Source organism: Odocoileus virginianus, chromosome 5, assembly GCF_023699985.2.
Source record: "Odocoileus virginianus isolate 20LAN1187 ecotype Illinois chromosome 5, Ovbor_1.2, whole genome shotgun sequence".
NCBI classification, from domain to species: domain Eukaryota; kingdom Metazoa; phylum Chordata; class Mammalia; order Artiodactyla; family Cervidae; genus Odocoileus; species Odocoileus virginianus.
In genome coordinates, this window is record NC_069678.1 from 61,741,420 (window position 1) to 61,762,610 (window position 21,191).

The following is a 21,191-nucleotide window of genomic DNA, read 5'->3' on the forward strand; positions in this document are numbered from 1 at the left end:
AAAATAACATTTTTGTGGGCTGCAAGGTTTGCAGGATCTTAATACCCCAACCAGAAATCAAACCCAGGCACCAGTGGAAGCATGGAATCCTGACCACTAGACCACCAGGGAATTCTTGGTTTATTTTCATATGTGCTTTTATGTACTCTGTTCACCAGCGTACTTCAACTTTCTTAACTGTATTTATTGCTACTTCTCTCCCACTAGAATGTAATCTCCATGAAGGTGATGTGTCTCTTTAGCTCAATGATAGAAGTCCCCAGCAAGTAGAACCAGGCCTGCTACATACTATATATATAGTATATAGTGCCCAAATATTTGTTGAATGAACAGTCCCTATAGGTAAATATCACTGTTATCACAAACTGGGGTTTGTGATATTAAATGATGTGCTTAAATTGGAAGCAGTTATTCCTTTTTACTTCAAAATCAGTTTTTAAATGTTAGTGGTAGTAGCTTCCTATCTCTGCTACATTGATGGGATGAAAATTGTAACACACAGAAGAGGAGGTTGGATTGGCCCTTCTAGTACCCTCCTTAGAGCAGATAAGCAGTGTGTATTTGTTAAATACATATATTAGGCCTCTCATCTGCAGTAGTAACTATAGCTACTATTACAGTAAATAAGACATCTTTTTCTTCTACACTATTGTGCCCCCAAGTTTTATAACAGAGTGGAGGACAAACTTTGCCCTTTCATGAATGACTTGCTAACACACGATGGCTGCTGTTGAAACAGCTGTGGGCTTCTCATGAGATAGAATTTCAGAGTTGGGAAGGGCCTGGGAGATGTCCTGGCCAGCCTCCCTAGCTCTCCCCTCCAAGATGCCAGATTATGGACTCAGGTCCTCCTTCACAGGACAACCTGTTCCATTGATGGACAGATGTATTGTCATTGGATGGCCGCATTGTCAGCAAATTCTTTGTACTGAACTGAAATGAACCTCCAGGTAACTTCTCCCCATTGGTCTGCATTCTGCTTTCCAGGGAATGACAGAATAAATGAAATCATCATTTCACATATCAGCCATTCAGAATGTAGTTTATTTGTACTCCTTAGGTTTCTCTTGTCCCAGTTCCTCAGAGTTTCCTCAGAGCATCCTTCCAGCTATTTCCCAATTGTGCTTGCTCCCTTTGGCATGCTCTCTAGCTTTGCTCAGATCCAACTGAGTCCTCCCATGCTCCAGGTGTGGTATTGGGATGACAACTGTTGTTTTTTTGGCAGCTGCATCACCCAGTTGACTCATTCGCACCCCTGAAGTCTTTGAGTATGAACTATTGTTGAACTCAAGTGGGAAGAAAGTATTGCACAGATGGGACTAAAAATTTTATTGGTGATTATGAAAAGTAATTGTGATGTCTGTGGACACTCCTCCATTTCTCTGATACTTCTGCCGCACCTAAGACAGTTATAATAAGAACAACTATTCATTGCATTTGACTGTGCATAAGACACGGTTCTGGGCTTCCCTAGTGGCTCCGTAAAGGAAATGGTAACCCACTCCAGTACACTCGCCTGGAAAATCCCATGGACAGAGGAACCTGGTGGGCTACAGTCCATGGGGTCGTGAAGAGTCAGACACGACTGAGTGACTTCACTTTTCACTTTCATGCACTGGAGAAGGAAATGGCAACTCACTCCACTGTTCTTGCCTGGAGAATCCCAGGGACGGGGGAGCCTGCTGGGCTGCCATCTGTGGGGTCACACAGAGTCGGACATGGCTGAAGTGACTTAGCAGCAGCAGTGGCTTAGTGGTGGAGAATCCGCCTGCCATCAAGGAGACTCGGGTTCCATCCCTGGGTCAGGAAGATCCCACGGAGAAGGAAATGACAGGCCACTCTAATAGTCTTACCTGGAAAATCCCACAGACAGAGAAGCCTGGTGAGTTATATAGTCCATGGGGTCGCAGAAGAGCCAGACACAACTTACTGACTGAACAGCAACAAGAAGACATGGTGCAAGGCATTTTACAGATACTTCGTATTTAACTTTCAAAACAACCATAGTCATAGGTATTATGAAACCCTGTGTTGCGCTTGACAGAGATTAGGGGGAGATTAACATCCTTAGGCTCACATAGCTTGTGATCACATTAGCTCCATTAATTAGCAGAGCATGAATAGGAATCTGTTTGTCCGAAACAAATCCCAAACTTGATAAGATGCATTTCCAGGAGCTACAAAGAGAGTAGGCTTAGCTAGCTTAGTTTCCTAGTTTCTTTCTCTCTGAAAAACATGCACAGGAAGATATTTTAAAGGGCTTGTGGTATCTTCTTCCTGTCTTTTGAAGAAGGAAAGGATCTAAATTATTGTGTTCCTACTCTGCCAGCTGTTCCAGATCCGTTTACTTCTTTTAGTCTATAGTCCTTAGGACAATTCTGTGAGGACAGCATTGTTGTTATCACTATTTTTTTTAATACTTATTTTTTAATTTAACTGCATTGTGTCTTTGTTGCAGCATGCAGCTGTGGCATGCTTGGGTTTAGTTGCTCTGACATGTGGGATCTTAGGTCCCTCAGAAGAGATCGAATCCGCACCCTTGCATTGCAAAGCGATTCTTAACCATTGGACCACCAGGGAAGAGCTTGTTGTTACCATTTGGCTGGGGAGGAAACTGAGACTCAGGATAAAGCTTGGTTATTCATACAGCTCCCTGAGCTCAGAGCCAACATGCTATCTGCCACACTCTCACTTCTCAGAGAAGAGTTTCAGGTGAACCCTAACTGCCTCCCTCCCAGGGGGTCTCTCACTAGACTGCCCATCCTCTCTGATGATCTCCCCTCTCCTGTCCAGCATTTCAAGACTTACAGACTTACCAAGATTACTTAAGTGGGAATTGAGGGGGAAACCTTACAAATCAGATGAGCTTTCACTCATTATTAAAGGCTGAAATCTAAGTCGTCAGCCAAGACATAGGCTGATCCTGACTTTGGGCCAAGGATCAGCCCTAGCAGCACAGTGAGGAGCCAGCTGAAGTTACTAGAGTTCAGCTTAGATGTGGCCTGTCATGCTTCCTCCTCCAATGGTGTTACCCCATACAGAAATCCATAGTTAGTGCAGCCACTGCTGTCAAGACCTGATCACTTAGTGATGCTCACTTCAGGCCCGTGGACCCAGCAGCCTTCGGGTTGAATCAATTTACTTGCCAAATCATAGGTCCAGAAATTTAGGGGCCCCTAGTAAGAATCTTGCCAGATCACATTACTGATCTTTTCCTTTGCAGAGAATCTAAGTGTTCATAAAATGCTTTTTACTTACATTATTCCACCTGTTCTTCCCATTAACCTGGTAACAAAGGCTGGGTAGGGGCTTATCGTTCTGTTTTATAAAGAAGAATCAGAAATTCAGAGAGACTCAGAGCCTGGCTCAGAGCCTCACAGTCTCTCGGGGAGAGGCCGAACACTGTCTGATCAAGCTGCAAACCTTGCCCTTGCGCTCTGTTGCTCCTTCTCTTTTCACGACTCTCGCTCTGTCTTGTCCTTCTCTGCCTGTGCCATTGACCCATTAACTGTGAACAGTCACCGGCTAAGACAAAACTTTGCTAGACCAAGCAGGGACTGCTCTTTCTCAGGCTTCACTTCCTAAGCCGTCTTGGGCGACTTCCCACAGAACAGATGTAATGCTTTGCAGGTGATCATCAGTCTTTGCTGTCACTTGGGAATCCAGTTGAGTCTGTAGCCCTAAGCTGCCACAGATGTTCTTTTTCCTCAAGCAAGTACCTGTGTATTAATCTTAATGTCATACTCACCATTTGAAAAACTTACAGCCTCACTTGGTGTCTTTAGGGTGTATAGAAATTGCCCTGAAAGCCAGGGCTTTTTTGTGGGTTGGCTCAGTGAAGATCATCTGCCCTGAAGCTCACTCTGCCCTTGACCAGTGGGCAGAGACAGGTCTCCACACCACCCAGCTCAGAGTCAAAGCCTGCTGACCGCCAGCCCACACCCTGTCCTATCTCTAACCTAGCTTCCCTTCTAAAATGTTGTCATTTTGGATACTTTCTATGATTAGATTCGTATTGTATGTAACTTTTTGGAATTGGCTTTTTTCTACACAGTATAATCCCCTGGTGATTCATCCAAATCATGATACAGATTTTTGTTTTTATTTATCACCTAAAGTCCATACATTAAGAATTTTTCAAACTTAAGTTTAATTAATTTTTTGAAAATTCACTTAGATTGTGTTTGTGTGTTTAATTAAAATCTGTAGCTGAAGTTACAGTAGTGTGCCACTTCCTAGCCAGGAGACCTTGTGGATGGCTTGATCTTTCTGAGGCTCCATGTCCTCACTGTTAGAGTGAGTATAATAATTATAGCTTTATTTTAGTTTGACTTTAAAGTTTCAAAGAGGAAGTGCATCCATATTCCCCTCATTAATGTAGGCTAATTATAAAAATGCAAGACAGCCTCTTTTTTAGCCACAGGGTGACTCAGTCCTTCCATGATGGGGATAAAGAGCAGGTCTTGTGCAGAAGGACCACGTTTTCTGTGTGACCCCCTGTCATTCATGTGATTCAGAAGCTCTAAATGGCTGGTTGGCCATTTCCAATATAAAGAACCTGAAATGGGCCCACACCAAACCCCTTGAGAGTGTCTTCTCAAGGCCCTCTTGTGGACATCCTAGGGGGATCTGTCAATGTCTCTGTGTGCCACCTGTCAAAAACAAGCAAAGTAGGTGATGCCCTCGTCACTGGAGGCATTCAGGGTGAGGTCCATGGGTACATTCTCAGGTGTGGGACTCAGCAGAGGGTACAGCTGATCCCTAGTTTAGTCCTTTGTAGATGATGGGCAAATGTATTTTATTCAACAGAGTAAGACATAAAAAGCCCCTGTTTAGTCATCTGCTCAGAAGGGACTCTGGATTTGAAGGGTCCTTAGGCTTAACGGGGCCCCATCGGGGACAGGGTTTCACAGGGTTTATAAGGAGCAAAATTCAATGGCCAAGAACACCTCTGGCCAACTGTGAAGCCCGGTACAAATACTAGCAATTTCACAAAGTCTCTTGAGTTTACATGAATTCAGTTGCATCTAAATAGCATTTTGGCTATGTGCCACTAGCAAGAAAATTTCCCTGTATGTTATTTTGTGAAAAAATTAGAGACCCTGGTTTGCCATGACTATGCAGGTTAAACAGGAAAATGAAAACACACACCACACTTGTTTGTGTTTCTGAAAGGGGACAGCAGAGTTCAGTATAGAGCTGGAAACAAAGCCAGCTGGTGCCTGTGAAATGTCTGTGGGCAGGAATTACAGACTTCCATGATAACTTCCAGTTTCTTATGATAACAGTTACAAAGTGGCCATCAAGTAAGAACAAAGGTCAGTCCAGGCACATCCAGGGTCCTGGGTATCTAAACTAACATAAATCCTTGAAAGCTTACACGTTCTTGCACTTTTTGACTCCACATTTGAGATGCAGAGGAGAGCTAAACTACATCTCTGTATATTTAACTCCTCCCCCCCCCCCCCATTTCAACTTTCAAAATAAGATCTTTGTTTAGATCAGGCAGAGCCTGAGGAAATGAGAGCATCACCCACCCTGGGACAAGCCCATCCCACTTGGAGACTGTAAGAAGCTTGTTCCACTGGGAAGAGGTCCTCTTTACCTTGGTAGTGAGTAATTCCTGCTGGCCGCCACTGACCCCAGGCTGAAGCGAGGCCTTCAAGAGCACAGAGGGAGATTTGTGTGCTCCTGTGCCTCACGGCTTCTGGACAACCCAGCCCTGCCTGCAATCACTGGGCACTGACATGGTGCCTGAGACCAGATTACATATCCTCATTTTTCGTGATGAATCCTACCTACTGTTTTTTCATTTTGTGAATCTTGATAAGAGTAGGAGTCATAAGATATATCTTAGCATATCCCTCCCCACCCCAGCCCCCGAGTCCTGAGTGCCCCTTCACACCTATGCTTCTTTTTATCCCTGTAATTGTCACATTTTGTTTCATGATTTTTCAGTCAGCTTCTCTAAAATGTGAGCACCTTTCAGGCAGAAACAATATCTTTTTTTCTTAATTTCCCCTGCCCCCAGCAAAATGCCTTGTCTATAATAGGTGCTTGGTAAGTGTTTATTGACTGAACATAGAAGAACCAGAATGCCTAGGAAAGTGGGCAGGATTCATAGGAAGAGGAAGACCTTGCAATCCAGTTCACAGGAGGAACTAGGTCAGTGTGTGTGTGTGTGTTGGGAGTCTGTGGTAGACATACTGATGGACCCTCAAAAATGTTCATGTCTGGATTTCTGGAAACTGTGAATATGTTATGTAACATGGCAAAGGAGAATTAAAAGTTGCAGATGGGGTTAAGTTTACTCACCTGCTGACTTAAAAGTCAGGAGATTATTGTGGATTATCCAGGTGACCAGTGTAATCACAGGGCTCTTATAAGAGGGAGGCAGAACAGTCACAGTCGGAGCAGAAGATAGGACAACAGAAGCAGGGACTGGAGTGGCATGGCCACAAGCCAAGGAACGCAGGCAGCCCCCTGAAGATGGGAGAAGCGAGGAAGGAGTCTCCCCTTGAGCCCCCAGAGTGAACACATCTCTGCCAACACCTTCATCTTAGCCCTAGAGGCCCTGAAGGCTTCTGACCTCCAGAACTCTAGGATAACTTACCATCTTATGAAAAAATAAAAATAACCTGAAAGAACTTTTTTGGCCAATTCAATATATTTGTATTGTTTTAAGCCCATTGAATTTGTGATAATTTGTTACAGCAGCTGTTGGAAACTGATATAGAGGCTAAGCTTAGTGGAAAGAACCTAATGAAAACCATGAACTTGGAAAAGGAAATGGCCATGTGGGAATAGCTTGGCCAGCATCCAAAGAGACGTTCCCAGTTGAATCACCATAGATCAAAATATGATCAGAATTAGTTACTAGTTCCATGCGTGCTGCCTCTCGCCTCCCAAGAAATGAGCGTCTCCAATAACTCGGGAGAAGCCCTAGTAGAGTTGCTATAGAAGGGTCTGTCAGACCTGGGCTTGCGTTCTCTGCCTCCTATAACTGTATGGTCTTTGGCAAGCTATGTCACCTCTCTAAGCCACAGTTTTCTTGTCTGCAAACTAGGGATAAATCTGTCTCTTAACTAGAAAGTTGGTATGAGGATTACGTAATACATGTAATGTCCTTAATATAACGCCAGTCACATAGTAAACAGTCACTGCTATTACTGCAAATAGACATACGATCTTGTTCATAGCAACGGTCTTTGAGGTGTCCCTATATTCCTCACTGACTGAGTTATATGCAGAGTCTGTGGTCGGCCTTCCGTGGTGGCTCAGATGGTAAAGAAGCTGCCTGCGATGCAGGAGGCCTGAGTTCGATCCCTGGAGAAGAGAATGGCAACCCACTCCAGTATTCTTGCCTGGAGAATCCCATGGACAGAGGAGCCTGGAGGGTCACAGTGGTCTACAGTCCATGGGGTCACAAAGAGTCAGACACAGCTGAGGGACTTTCACTTTCAGGGTCTATGGTGTGTTCTGGGGACAAAAGCCTGAGAAGAACAACCAGGATGGCTGAAAGACCCCAAATCGAGTTCTCTTAAAAGAACTCCCAGAGTTCTCTGGTGATCCAGTGGTTAAAAATCCACCATGCTAATGCAGGGAACATGGGTTCAGCCCCTGGTCTGGGAAGACTGCACCTACTGCAGGGGCACCTAAGCCCGTGTGCCACAACCACTGAACCCGCACGCCTCGAGCCTGTGCTCTGCAGTGGGAGAAGCCCCTGCAGGGAGGAGCCCGCACCCTGCAAGAAGAGTAGCCCCCGCACACTGCAGGGAAGTCCCAGCACAGCCAAAAATAACAAAATTAAGAAAGAATGGCCAGATGACTGGAGAGGTTTCACATGAAGCTCTCTGAAATATTTTCAGGACTGGTTACAAGAGTGGACTCCCTTACTAAGAAAATTACTCGGAATTTCAAGATGACGACAATAGAACATTGAATGAGCACAGGGCCCTGCTACACAGTTCACACACCCATGATGTGACCTTGAGTATCACTCCCATGTCAAAGTGATGGACTCACTCTGTGAGGCCATGGTAACAACAGCTACAAGAAAGTGAACAAGTTCAAGGCTTTGGAAGACGATGACAGAGGGGATCAGGATCGGAAAGAAGAAAACAGCACATGGAAACATGATGAGGAGGAAACATCAGAACGGGGCAAAAGTCAGAGCATCAGCAAGAGGAAGGCTGTTGTCCTGGATCTGAGAGCATCCCTGGCAGCCCAGCTCCACTTTCTGGTACTCCAGGAGGATCCTGGACCATCCCACCCACTCACAAGGCTCTGAACAGAGTATCAATCAGGTTGATGCCTTTGCCTGTTCAGAGCAGTCCTGGAGGTTTTACAGCAGCATGGAAACTCCCTGGAATCTGACAGGCCACAGTAACTTTTTCAAAGAAGGAATTAGTCCTGTCTGGGGAGGATGATGCAGATAAAAATGGTGGCAAGTGAAGTATTTTGCTATGGAAGAGTTTGGCATCCTGTTGCTGGCAGAATCTCATCCTGGCTTTGCTAGGGAAATAGTTCATGGCTGTGGAGGAGCTCTGTGGGCTCCTGCAGTCTCTGTGTGGTTTCGGAAAGACATTATTTCAATGTAGAATAAGACTGCAAGTGACCTATCAACCACAGCCCCAAACTGGACATGTGTGTGTTTAAAATGGGAGGGTGGGAGTTCTCCAGCCAGTCCTTCCCTCTGCTCACTGAGGGGACATCCCTGAGCCTCAGGCTCCAACACTTTTGCACTCATTCCTACCCTCCAGCATTGCTGGCTTTATGAAGTAAAAAAAATGGAAAATGTGACTTTGTAATAGATACACTTTGTCTTTTGATGGGGTTCTGTGCAGGGGACTTCAGCCTTTTGTTTTTCTCTCTGCCGCCTAGATGCCTCTTGGGCATTCTGTTGTGTTCTTCTCATGCTGTGACGTTGTGACCACATGTTCGAGCCAGAACTGTCACCTGAGGCTCTGTCAGTGTGTGAACGCCTGTGCAGCCAGGGAATGCTTTCTGTTGGAGCGTCCTGGGATAGCTGTAAGTGCTGTCTTATCTAGCTCTGCCATGAAATTACTGGGACATTTTGTTAATTTATTTCCCCTCTCCCCCCAAAGCCCACCATTCTAAAATGTGTTTCTGATGTTGTCTAGTTTCTGCTGCTGCCCTCCCTCCCTCCTTTCCTCCTGTGGTGTTCTCCTTCCTCCTGAGCCACAGTTGCACTTCGCGCTCCATACAGGGGGCTGCACCAGTTGCACCGAGGCAGTTTGGAAGGGATGAAGACTTGGCCAGCTAAACTGGAGCAGAATCTAGTTCGATTTAGGAGTTAGATTATAATGCATGTTCCAAGGGTGGGAACTGGAGCCAAAGACAGTGACTATAATTATTTTCCCAGATGAGCAGGACCTGTGTGTCCAGACTGTTTCTGTGAGTTCTTGCATGCCCCTCTTTGGGGAAGGGAAATGGGCTGTTGCTGGCCTTAACATTTAGTATGGTAAATTCTGTGATCCTGAAAGTGGGACATCTGAAGAGAAGGTGGCCCTGATGAATGGCTTCATGCATGGCTGTGCCTGACTGTAGTGGTTGGTAAAGCTTTCAGTCCCCATCACCTGTTAAACCCAGGATTTAAATACCAGGATGACCGAGGATGCCCAGACAGAAACCTCTTAAAAGTTGATGTGGGTATGCTTTTAAAATGACCTTTCATCAGAGCTCCTAGAATTCAAATAAGTAATGATTCAGAGTCCTATAACAACCTGCAAGTAGCTTTTATCTGATTCTTGTGAGTGAGAATTGCAGTTCTTGAATTAAGTCTTTCTTTAAACCATATCCTTGAAGGCCGGGAGGATCCTCAGTCACCTGGTCTCAGAGAAAGATATAAGAGTGACAGGCATTTCCTTATTGTGTGTAGATCACTTTCTTCTTACTTTCCAACTTCTGAATACCCTCTAATTACCACTGTTTGTGGAGGACTCAGGCAAATACAGGAGTAACTTTGGCTAAATAGGAAACATAGTCTGCTTCCTGAGGTTTATTTAGATCCCAGGGTGGTCTTCACTTTTACATAAACTCAGATTTACATTTACATGGACATTCCAAAGAGAGCAGAGATTTGTGTGCATGGATGGGTGCACTTGTGTATAATGTGTTCATGAGTGAGGGTCTTATCAGACCAAGTGTTTAGGTACGTTGTCCTTTTTTTTTTTTTGCTTTTTTTTATCTTTGTCTCATTTGTTTAAGCCTTTTGAATCTCTCTTTTAAAAATTGAAGTATAGTTGATTTACAGTGTTGTGTTAATTTCTGCTGTACAGAAAGCAGTTCAGTTATATACATGTCTGTCTGCTCAGTCGTGTCCGGCTCTTTGTGACCTCATAGACTGTAGCCCACCAGACTCCTCTGTCCATGGAATTTTCCCAGGCAGGAATACTGGAATGGGTTGTCATTTCCTCCTCCAGAGGACCTTCCCGACCCAGGGATTGAATCTGCATCTCCTACATTGGCAGGCAGATTCTTTACCACTGAGCCACCTGGGAAGCCCTCATCTTATATATAATGGTTTGCATCTTCTAACCCCAATTCATCTCTCCCCCAAGGTTTTTGAATCTCTTATATTTTCTAGAGCTGCTCCTGTTTCCCCTTTCTCTTTGTCTTTGAAGTTTTTAAAAGTTAACTTTTTCTATCAAAAACATACTGACTCTATGTTGGCTGGAACAAAGGGTTATACCTCTATTAGGCAGAATCTTACCAGCAGTCTTCACAGAGATACTCTGCCTAGGAGATTTAAATGGGGGGTTGAATAGTCAATATGTTCAAATGACCTATTTTTTTGGACTAGCTTGAAAGGTTTTTTCCCATTTATTTTAACTCCATGGGCCTCTGATATGATGAGATATGACACAGCTTTGGGTATATCATCACATGTTCTAGAAATCAAGGGAAGAAGGTCACTGGGGAGCTGGAAGTAGGTCTCCACTTTGGCTATTTTCCCATGACCCCTTGGCTGGGTTTTTCTGTTTGTAGTTGGCCTTCACTTTCCTCCAGGGCTCTTTTCTCTCCAGTTTTTTGTTCATGTGTGTGTGCTTTTTCTCCTGGGACAACAGTTTTCTACCTGGAGAGAAACTTGTGTGGTCCACAGCGCTCCAAGGTGAAATCCAAGTGTTTGCCAGTGAAAGGAGAGGGAGCAGAGTCTGCGTTGAGAGCTGGTTGTACTTTGAGAGGGATTGTCTACTGCAGTGGTAGTGGACAAGCCAGGGGGTAAAAAAGAAGCGACAGATTTGACCCCAATAGAGACAACTAGAACTAAGGGGAGGAAACTGCAGACATAACCGAAAGGAGAACTCTGTAATAAGCCAACCAAAGAGAGGAGAAACTTTGGCACCTCTGTCCCCAGGAGTGTTCGGGCAGAAGGTGAGCAACCACGGAGCTGGACAGCAGACGACTCCTCACCACTACAGGTGCTCGGATTCTGAAGACATGGAGAGTTGTGCTAAATGCCTAAAATTATTTCTACTTCTGACACCTGGTGTGTGATAGTTGCTCAGTCGTGTCCTACTCTTAGCGACCCCATGGACTGTAGCCTACCAAGCTCCTCTGTCCATGGGATTCTCCAGGCAAGAATACTGGAGTGGGTAGCCATTTCCTTCTCCAGGGGAGCTTCTGACCCAGGGATAGAACCTGGGTCTCCTGCATTGCAGGCAGATTCTTTACCGTTTCAGCCACCAGGGAAGCCATCAAATTTTAAAATTATTTGTTTTTTATTTTGGGTTGTGCTGTATCTTCATTGCTGCCCACAGGCTTTCTCTAGCTGTGGCAAGTGGGAACTCTTCTCTAGTCGTGGTGCCTGGACTTCTCATTGCGGTGGCTTCTCCTGTTGCGAAGCACAGGCCCTAGGCACGCGGGCCTCAGTAGCTGCAGCTCAAGAGCTCTAGAGCACAGGCTCAGTAGCTGCGGCACACAGGCCTAGTTCTGTGGCGTGTTGCTCTATATGGCATGTGGAATCTCCCAGACCAGGGGTCAAGCCTGTGTCCCCTGCATTGGCAGGTGGATTTTTATTCACTCTATCACCAGGGAAGTCCTCTATCAAATATTTTAAGAAAGTAGTTTTTAAGAGCCCTCAAGCTTTTCTCAAAAATTCAATGCAATTTTTGAACAATATAGAACACACATACACACTCACTCCCACATGCCATTCTTTCCTGCATTCACAGCTTTTCACATATTTTGTTGTTGTTATTCAGTCACCAAGGCTGTGTCTGACTCTTTGCAACCCCATGGACTGCAAAATGCCAGGCTTCCCTGTCTTCACTGTCTCAGAGTTTGCTCAGGTTCATGTCCATTGAGTCGGTGATGCTATCTAACCATCTCATCCTCACATATTTTCCCTATTGTGATTATTCTGCTTAGATGCAGTTTTTCTGTTTATGCATTTTCATGATTATATAGTATTTCACTGAATGGACATAGTGTAATTTATTATTTCCTAGTTATTGGGTGGCTTTGTTTTTTGCAATGTTTAATTATTATAAAGAGCTATGCTATAGATTTTTTGCATATGCAGCTTCTCTTCCCTCTTGAAATACTCTATTAGAATAATTAGAGCTCATTAGATTGCAAATTATACAACTCATTGGAGCAGCCTAAATAAAAGAGGTTTGTTGTTAAGCATACAGAGCAATCACAAAGATACAAAGCACAAGACACACATAGGAACTGGAAACGGGTGTCCAGCACACCCCATCTCCCCTCCCTGGGCTCTTGTTTTCTTTAGATTGTCTTTCTTTTTGCCTACTCCTGGTTTCCTGTTCCCTTATAACTGGTTCATGTGAGCCTCTGACATGCCTTGGAGCCAGAGACCTCAGGTTTTTATCAAAAGAGTCCAGAGCCAACCACTATCTGATCAGAATTTCAGTATCTCTTATGTCAGATTCCCAAACAAGAGTGTGCTAAGCCACCGGCCTCAGACTTTGTGACCCGAGCTCTCCTCTGATTGGTGGAGGAAAAAAGGCTTGGTAGTGGTGGCAGGGTTCTGGAGGCTGTCCAGATTCAAATAGAGCGCTACCACTTACTAGCCGTGTAGATGTGTGTTAGTTTCTTAGCTTTTCTGTGTCTCTCTTTGCTTCTTTGTAAAATGTGGCTAGCTCTGCCACTTACTGCATGATGTTATTGTGAGAATGAAATAAAATAATTCTTGTCAAGGATTTAAGAAAGGTCCTAAGTCCTCAATATATGTTAGCTTTTAGTTGTTTTTTTAAAAATTTGTTTTATGGAAAAATATACATCACATAAAATTTACCATTTTACATTTTAAATGTACCAATCTTACATTTTAAATGTACCAAATTCAATGGCATTAAGTACATACACATTTTTTTTAAGAAGTAAGAGGAATCCAGATTGGAAAAGAATAGAGCTCTATTTATAGCTGACATGATACTATACATGAAAAACCTTAAAGATACTATCAGAAAATTACTAGAGCTAATCAATTAATTTAGTAAAGTTATAGAATACAAAATCAATACACAGAAATCCCTTACATTCCTATACACTAACAATGAAAAATAAGAAAGAGAAATTAAAGAAACAATCTCATTCACCACTGTAGCAAAAAGAATAAAATGCCTAGAATAAACCTACGAGGAGACAAAAGTACATACACATTTTTTTTGGCAGTGCCACTTGGCTTGTGGGATCTTAATTCCCCAACCAAAGGTCAAACTAGGATCCAGGCAGTGAAAGCATGGAGTCCAACCACTGGACCACCAGGGAATTCCTGAGTACATACACATGTTTGTATGTACATACATATTACCACTATCCATCCCTAGAACTTTTTCATCATTCTAAACTGTAGCTCTTGTTTTTAAACTATCATTGCTACATTTATTTCATATATGACTGCTTGGATCCACCCTTTGAAAGGGTATGATCCGGGTGCTCCATGAATATAGGAACATAGTGAATAGACACTCTGAAGTATTTACTGAAAATATCACATTTTTATTGATACAACTCTTTAAGCCTTACAGATCACTTTTACATAATTATTTTATGCAGCCCTCCCAAGGAATGGCTTCTTGAAGTAGGAAGGGGTTATAATCCTTATTTTACAGGAGACCCAACTGAGGTTCAGGAATTCTAAATTGCGAAACTTTTCCAATCTTCTTACTTTTTGAGTCAGGACTCAGTGTCAAGTCATCATTTCACTCCAAGTTCATGCCTTTTCCATGACATCTCAGAGATGTGATTTCTCAGCCAAGCTTTATACCCATTTGTTTTTAGTTCTTATTACATACTCTATTTCAACTTACGAGAAAGAAGAGAAGAATTTCGAATTGGAACTTGTGGGTGGGTCTCATCTGGGAAGTACTGGCCTACAAGAAGTCTGTCAGCTGGTTTAGTTTACATCTTAACATATAGGAAAAACAGTAATAATTTAACTTTATATTGTATAATGTGGTGATTCTGTGAAAGCCAAAGAGTGGAAGGACTGGTTAATGAATCTCTTTTACTTTGAGAAAGTCCTGAAATATTTGATGGAAGCAAATGGCATTCCTAAGTGGACTTTTCAAAATGAGATAGTGAAAAAGGCACCATTAGAAGCAAAATGGGTGAATGTCTGCTGGTATCTTATGGTTTGTACAGAGAAACATATTTTGTCTGATTGGCTTGATTAAGTATTTTAGTGAAAAATGCCTTTGCCAAATACCAAAAGTCTTATAAAAAGTTTTTGTTTTATACAAAAACCACAGGAAGGAAGCTTGCGTGGACTCAAGCTACCCCATAGCACCTTTCTAACAACTAGACTGATGTTTGCTATTAGGCAGTTTTTCCATTAAATTAATGGCCACTTTTTGGGCTAGATACTTACCTTCCATTTGGCACTCAGACTCATTTCCTTGTCACTTATTCTAAAGGAAAATCACTCAGGAGAACTGAACACCTTAGTGTGATGAGCTTTTATTGTGTCTGTTCTAATCATTCTTTTTGTAGGAAACTTATGGATTCTCCTGTGCCCTTTCATAGCAAGTCACATATCTTTCCTTTGGCTTTCAACCTGGTATCCCACACCATCTGTGCTATCCTGATCTTACCCTATCAATGCTGCTCTACTTTCCTTAATGCAACAGTACCAGGTATACTGATTTCCTTGTAACTCTCAAATATGCTATATTCAGCAATCCCTATGTCTTTGTCATGCCTTTCCTTGACTTGTGTGGAGTAACTTTCCCTTTATCCACCCTGAACATTTCAGTTCCTTCGCTGCCACCAAAATCCAACTTATTCTCTAAGGTTTTCTTGACAATTTCAGCCTATATATATTTCATTCTACTGTGAGTTTGTATAGTTTATAAATTACTATCATCTTTTATTGAGCACGTATTAAGTGCCAGTCCCATTATCCCATTATCATCACAACTACACAAGGTAGTTATTATCATTCTCATTTTATAAAAGAGGAAACCAAGATTCAGAGAGATTAGATAATTTACCCAGAGTCACACATCCTAAAATGCCCAGCTGAGGCTAGATCTGCAGGGATGACAGATTCTAAAGCTCTCTCTCTTACCACCTATTCTGTGTCTTAATACCATGCTGCTTCATGTGTTTTCTAAAGCGCTTTATGTGTGCTAGTTTTCTCTCCTCAATTGCCTCTTAAAATTGGGTTATATAATTTAAAACTTGTATCCAACTGCTAGTTGCAGAGATTCAGAGTAATGATGGCTTCAATAAGATATATGTTGATTTTTCTCTTACTTAAAGGGAATTCGGCTGGGACTGATGACGTGAACCCTAAGGGAGCATCATGGTCCTAGCTTCTTTTAGCTCTTCCCTGGGGCTTCCTTGGCTCAGACAGTGAAGAATCAGCCTGCAGTGCAGGAGACTGGAGTTCGATCCGTTGGTCTGGAAGATCCCCTGGAGAAGGGAATGGCTACCCACTCCAGTATTCTTGCCTGGAGAATTCCATGGACAGAGGAGCCTGGTGGGATGCAGCCCCATAGCCACAAAGAGTCAGACATGACTGACTTTCTGCCATCCTCAGGGTGTGAGCCTTGTCCTTTTGTTTATAAAATGGCATCTGGGAGTCCACCCATCATATCTGTGTTCCAGGCAAGGTGGAGGAAAAGATGAAGGGAAAGGGGAAAACAGACAACTTCTGTTTATATCTCACTGGGCACCACATATGCAAGGAATCCTGGGAAATATTTTATAGCTGAGTACAGTGATTCACCGAATAATGAAGGTGTACTCTGTTTTTGAGAAAGAAATGAATGTTGAACAGGCAACTACTGGTCTCTGCACAGAGACCCATGTCCCCATCTTCTTTTTACATAACACCTAGATGGTGCTCAATAACCACTGGTGGACAGTTTAATGCAGAGAAATAGAGAGTGGAAAAAGATGATTTAGAAAACTGATAAATGAAAAACTGAAGAGATAATAGCCACATGCGATTTCTAATTTATAAGTATTTTTACAAAAGCAAAATACGCACTGTCTTCTCCCTAAAAAAACCCCTGCTGTTATTCAGGCATCCTATATGGAATGCTTGAAAAATGAACATCAAGATTAAGAAAATGAGGCCAAGTCATTTCAAATTATTTTGAGTAGGTTCATGGTTGTTTCTTTCAGTCTTTATTCTTTGCATACATTTTATTTCCATTTACAAAATTGGATTCATAAAATGTTCTGTTTTGCAAAAGGACTCATTGCAAACCATCACTTCTGACAAAATGACCAGTACTCAGGCATATCTTATGAGCACTTAGAGAAAAAGGGTAGATTATATTTCCAAAAGAAATTAGTGCTATGCATTTCCGCGACTGTCTTTTGAGTTTCTCATTTTGACTTGTAAAATAATTCAAATGCTTTAAAGAAAAAAATCTATGGTAATTACTGGAAGTGTTTCACCAGCCCCCTGATGGACATCCAGAGAGGGTCTTGGTTTGAGATTAAAAGCACATTTTGTAAGTTAAAATTTTGATATGTCGTTTCAAATTTAGAAGTTTGAATGAATGATACATGGAACACCTGTAAACCCTATACACAGCATTACTAGTTGTTTATAGTTTGGCCCATTTGTTTTATCATTCTCTCTCTCTTCCCCCACCCCTCCCCCTCTCTTTTTCTATAGTATGTAAGTATGATTTTTTTTCCAGAAACTTTGGGAGTAAATTACAGATATCATATGTCAAGAGACCCCTAAGTATTTCAGAATATTTTCTGAAAAAAAAAATGATTTTCTCTTATATAACCACAACAAAATGATCAGAACAAGAAGTCAACACTGATACAATACTGTTATATAATATATGATCCAATAGGTGAATTCCATTAATTGTCCCAATAACATCCTTCACGTGTGCATGCTCAGTCACTTGCATGCTCAATCATTTCAGCCGTGTCCAACCCTATGGAATGTAGCCTACCAGGCTTCTCTGTCCATGGGGATTTTCCAGGTAAGAATACTGGAGTGGGTTGTCATGCCCTCCTTCAGGGGATCTTTCTGACCCGGGGATTGAATCTGCATCTGTTATGTCCCCTGCATTGGCAGGCGGGTTCTTTACCACTAGCACCACCTGGGAAGCCTTTAACATCTTTTATAGCTATTTTATTTTCCCAGGCCTGCATCCATTCTTAGACAATGTATTGCATTTGGTTGTCATGCCTCTTTAATCTGGAACATCCATCGTTCCTTCTATTTTCTATTTATTTGTCTTTGGCTATGCTGGGTCTTCATTGCTACATGCAGGCTTTCTCTGGCTGTGGCGTGTGGGAGCCTCTCTGCAGTTGTGGTGCACGGGCTTCTCATTGAGGTGGCTCCTCTTGTGGAGCATGGGCTGTAGGGCGCTCCAGCTTCAACAGTTGTGGTGTGTGGGCTCTAGAGCATATAGTTGTGGTGCATGGGTTTAGTTGCTCTGCGGCATGTGGAATCTGCCCAGACCAGGAATCAAACCCGTGTCCCATGCATTGGCAGCTGGATTCTTAACCACTGGACCACCAGGGAAGTTCCCTTCTATTTTCATTAGTTGCCATTTTACTGTGAGGACAGGCTTCTCTCCTAAAAGAGATTTTCTGATGCTGTGTGGCTATATATTTCTTTCTTTTCCCTTCCAGTCTAATTGAGTTATAATTTACATATAGCACTGTATATATGTAAGGTATACAGCATGATGATTTGACTTACATACATCATGAAATGATACCACAATAAATTTAATGAACATCCATTATATCGTATAGATACAGCTTTAAAAAATAGAAAAAAAAGCTTTTTTCTTGTGGTGAGAACTCTTAGGATTTACTCTAACAGCTTTCATTTATAATGTACATCTGTGTTAATTATACTTACCATGTTGTAATTACATGTGTAGTACTTATTTGTCTTGTAACTGGAAGTTTGTATTTTTTAACTACTTTCATCCAGTCTTCCTCATCCCATCCCCATCTCTGGTAACCACAAATCTGATCTCTTTTTCTTTGAGTTTTTGGTCTATTTCTTTTTGAAGTATAATCATCCTAAAACACTTAGTTCCTGGTATGCAACATAGTGATTCAATATTTCTATACATTTCAAACTGATCTCTATGATAAGTCTAGTTTTCATCTGTCACCATACAAAGGTATTACATAATTATTGACTTTATTCCCCATACTGAACATTTCATATCTGTGACTCATTTATTTTTAACTGCAAGTTTGCACCTCCCAGTCTCCTATTTCTCTCTTCCCCTCACCCCTCTGGCTACCACCTATTTGTTCTCTGTATATATGATTCTGTTTATGTTATATTATGTTTGTTCATTTGTTTTTTAGCTTCTACATGTAAGTGAAATCTACAGTGTTTGTCTTTCTCTGTCTGATTTAGCATTTTTTTTTTCTCTGCATGACTCAGTATTTCACTTAGCATAATACCCTCTAGGTCTATCCATGTTGCAATATTTCATTCCTTTCTATCATTAAGTAATATTCCATTGCACATATATGCCACATTTTTATCCATTCATCTATTGATGGTCACTTAGGTTGTTTCTAAATCTTAGCTATTGAAAATAATGCTATAATGAACATAGGGGTGCACATATCTTTCCAAATTAGTGTTTTCATTTTCTTCTCATAAATACACAGGAGTGGAATTACTGGATCCTATGGTAGTTCTGGAGGCTGTATGCTTCTGAGACTTTGTCTTAGTCTGCTAGGGCTGTTATCATCAGATGTCATGGACTGGGTGGCTCAAACAACAAAAATTTATTTCTCAAAGTTGTGAAGGCTGACAAGTCCAAGATCACAGTGCCAGCCAATTCAGTTGCTGATGAGAGGTCATTTCATGGCTTCCGTCATCCACCTTATCGCTGTATCCTCATGAGGTGTAGACAGTGCACTGACGTCTCTCACTCTATTTATAAGGGGGTTAATTCCACCATGGAGTCTCCACCCTCATGATGGTAGTGGTTAGGTTGCTAAGTCGTGTCCGACTCTTGCGACCCCATGGACTGGAGCCCGCCAGGTTTCTCTGTCCATGGGATTCTCCAGGCAAGAATACTGGAGTGGGTTGTCATTTCCTTCTCCAGGCCACCCTCATGATTTCATCTAAAAGTAATTACCTTCCAAAGGCCCCAGCTCCTAATACCATCACATTGGGAGGTTAGGGCTTAGGTAAATAAATTTAGGGGGGACACAAATGTTCAGTCCATAATAGGCTTCATAAAGAAAAAAAATATCCCCATTGTAAGAAGATAGTGCCTCTCTTGGACTAGGTAACTGTGATAGTCAAAGTTAAAGCCCATGCCTGGTAAAAATGATTCCTTACTCTATTCTCTATAATGTAACCCTTTAATTTTATTCTTATTTCTACTGTCAAATGCTTTGGGAATTTGGTCACTCTCCTTTTGTTTAGCACTGAAGTTTGTTTCTCACTTTTTGCTATTAGACAAATCTGGATTTAAATTCTGTATTTCCAGTTGTGTGTGTGACATGAAATACCTTCTTTGGAATTCAGTCTGTTTGCCTGTAAAATAGGCATGACTTAGGCCTATTTCAAAAGTGTTGTTGGGAGTGGGAGGAATAAATGCGATAATGTATGTAAAGGTATGTAGCATGGTGCCTGATATAGGAAAGTAGTACCTGTCTTTAATTTAAAATTCCAATTTTTAGTGACCCAGTTTTGCAAGTTTCTTCACTTTCAGGAGGTTAGATGCTTGATTTGCACAGAGAAGTTAGATGAGCTTCTTAGATACGAAGTCTGCATCAAAAAGAGAAAGGTTTAGAGGTATCTATTAAGTTTTAGATCATTCATGTGGTTCTATCAGTTTTTTCCCATCTTCCTCTTTCTTTCCTTTCCTTTATCACATACTGAATGGCGTTTGCTATGTGCAGTCACCATTGTAGGCGCTAGAGATGGAGCAGCAAATACAATTTCCTGAGCTGACATCAATTATTTTCAATCAAAGAAGACAGAGGATAAATATACAAACAGGTTTTTTGATAGTGTATGATAAGTGCTATGAAAATAAAATAAAGCCAGGAAGGGAAATAAGGATTGTGAGAGGGGTTGCTATTCTATTAGATGGTCAGAGAAGACTTCACTGGTCCGGGGACAAAGAGACATGAAGGAGATGCCAGAGCTGGTCATTAGAGTGAGTGAAGCAGAGCATTCCAGGCAGAGGAGATCTTTCAAAGAGAAGAAGTCTAAGGTAGAGGATGACTTCCCGATAGTTCAACCAAGGGAAGCAGGAAGGAAACTAAGGCAGTTCTGTGGGGCACCGCAGCACGCCACCTCCCTCCTCCAAGTGTGTATATAGGCACGAGCAGAATGGCCGGCCGGCTGGAGCTGAGGGCTCATGGCAGCTGTAAAGGCCACAGCTCAGACCTCTCTCCAAGAGTGTGCTGGGACTTCCCTGGTGGTCTAGTGGTTTAAGACTCTGCACTGCCAATACAGCGGACCCAGGTTCAACCCCTGGTCAGGGAGCTAGATCCCACAGGTCACAGCAAAGAGTTCCCCTGCCACAACCAAGACTCTGCATTCCTCAACAAGAATTGAAGATCCTATGTGCCTGCCACAACTAAGACCTGGTGCAGCCAAATCAATCAATCAATAAATAAATAAATATATTTTAAAGACATCTTTTTTAAAATAAGGAAAAAGAAACATGTTTCAAGGAGCACAGAGAGCTGACAGCCTCCAGCTATAGCACCTTCTA

The 21,191-nt window shown here is 42.3% G+C and overlaps 1 protein-coding gene, 1 non-coding gene and 1 pseudogene across 3 annotated transcripts in view; all 3 read left to right on the plus strand.

Moving 5' to 3' along the window:
* The window catches only part of JAK1 (Janus kinase 1), a 243,824-nt gene that overhangs the window by 21,448 nt on the left and 201,185 nt on the right, over positions 1 to 21,191 (plus strand). The window lies entirely within an intron of this gene.
* On the plus strand, positions 6,096 to 13,554 carry LOC110127520 (eukaryotic translation initiation factor 4E type 2 pseudogene; annotated as a pseudogene).
* TRNAG-GCC (transfer RNA glycine (anticodon GCC)) lies at positions 20,886 to 20,959 on the plus strand. The gene has a single exon. It is a non-coding gene; the product is annotated as a tRNA-Gly (tRNA).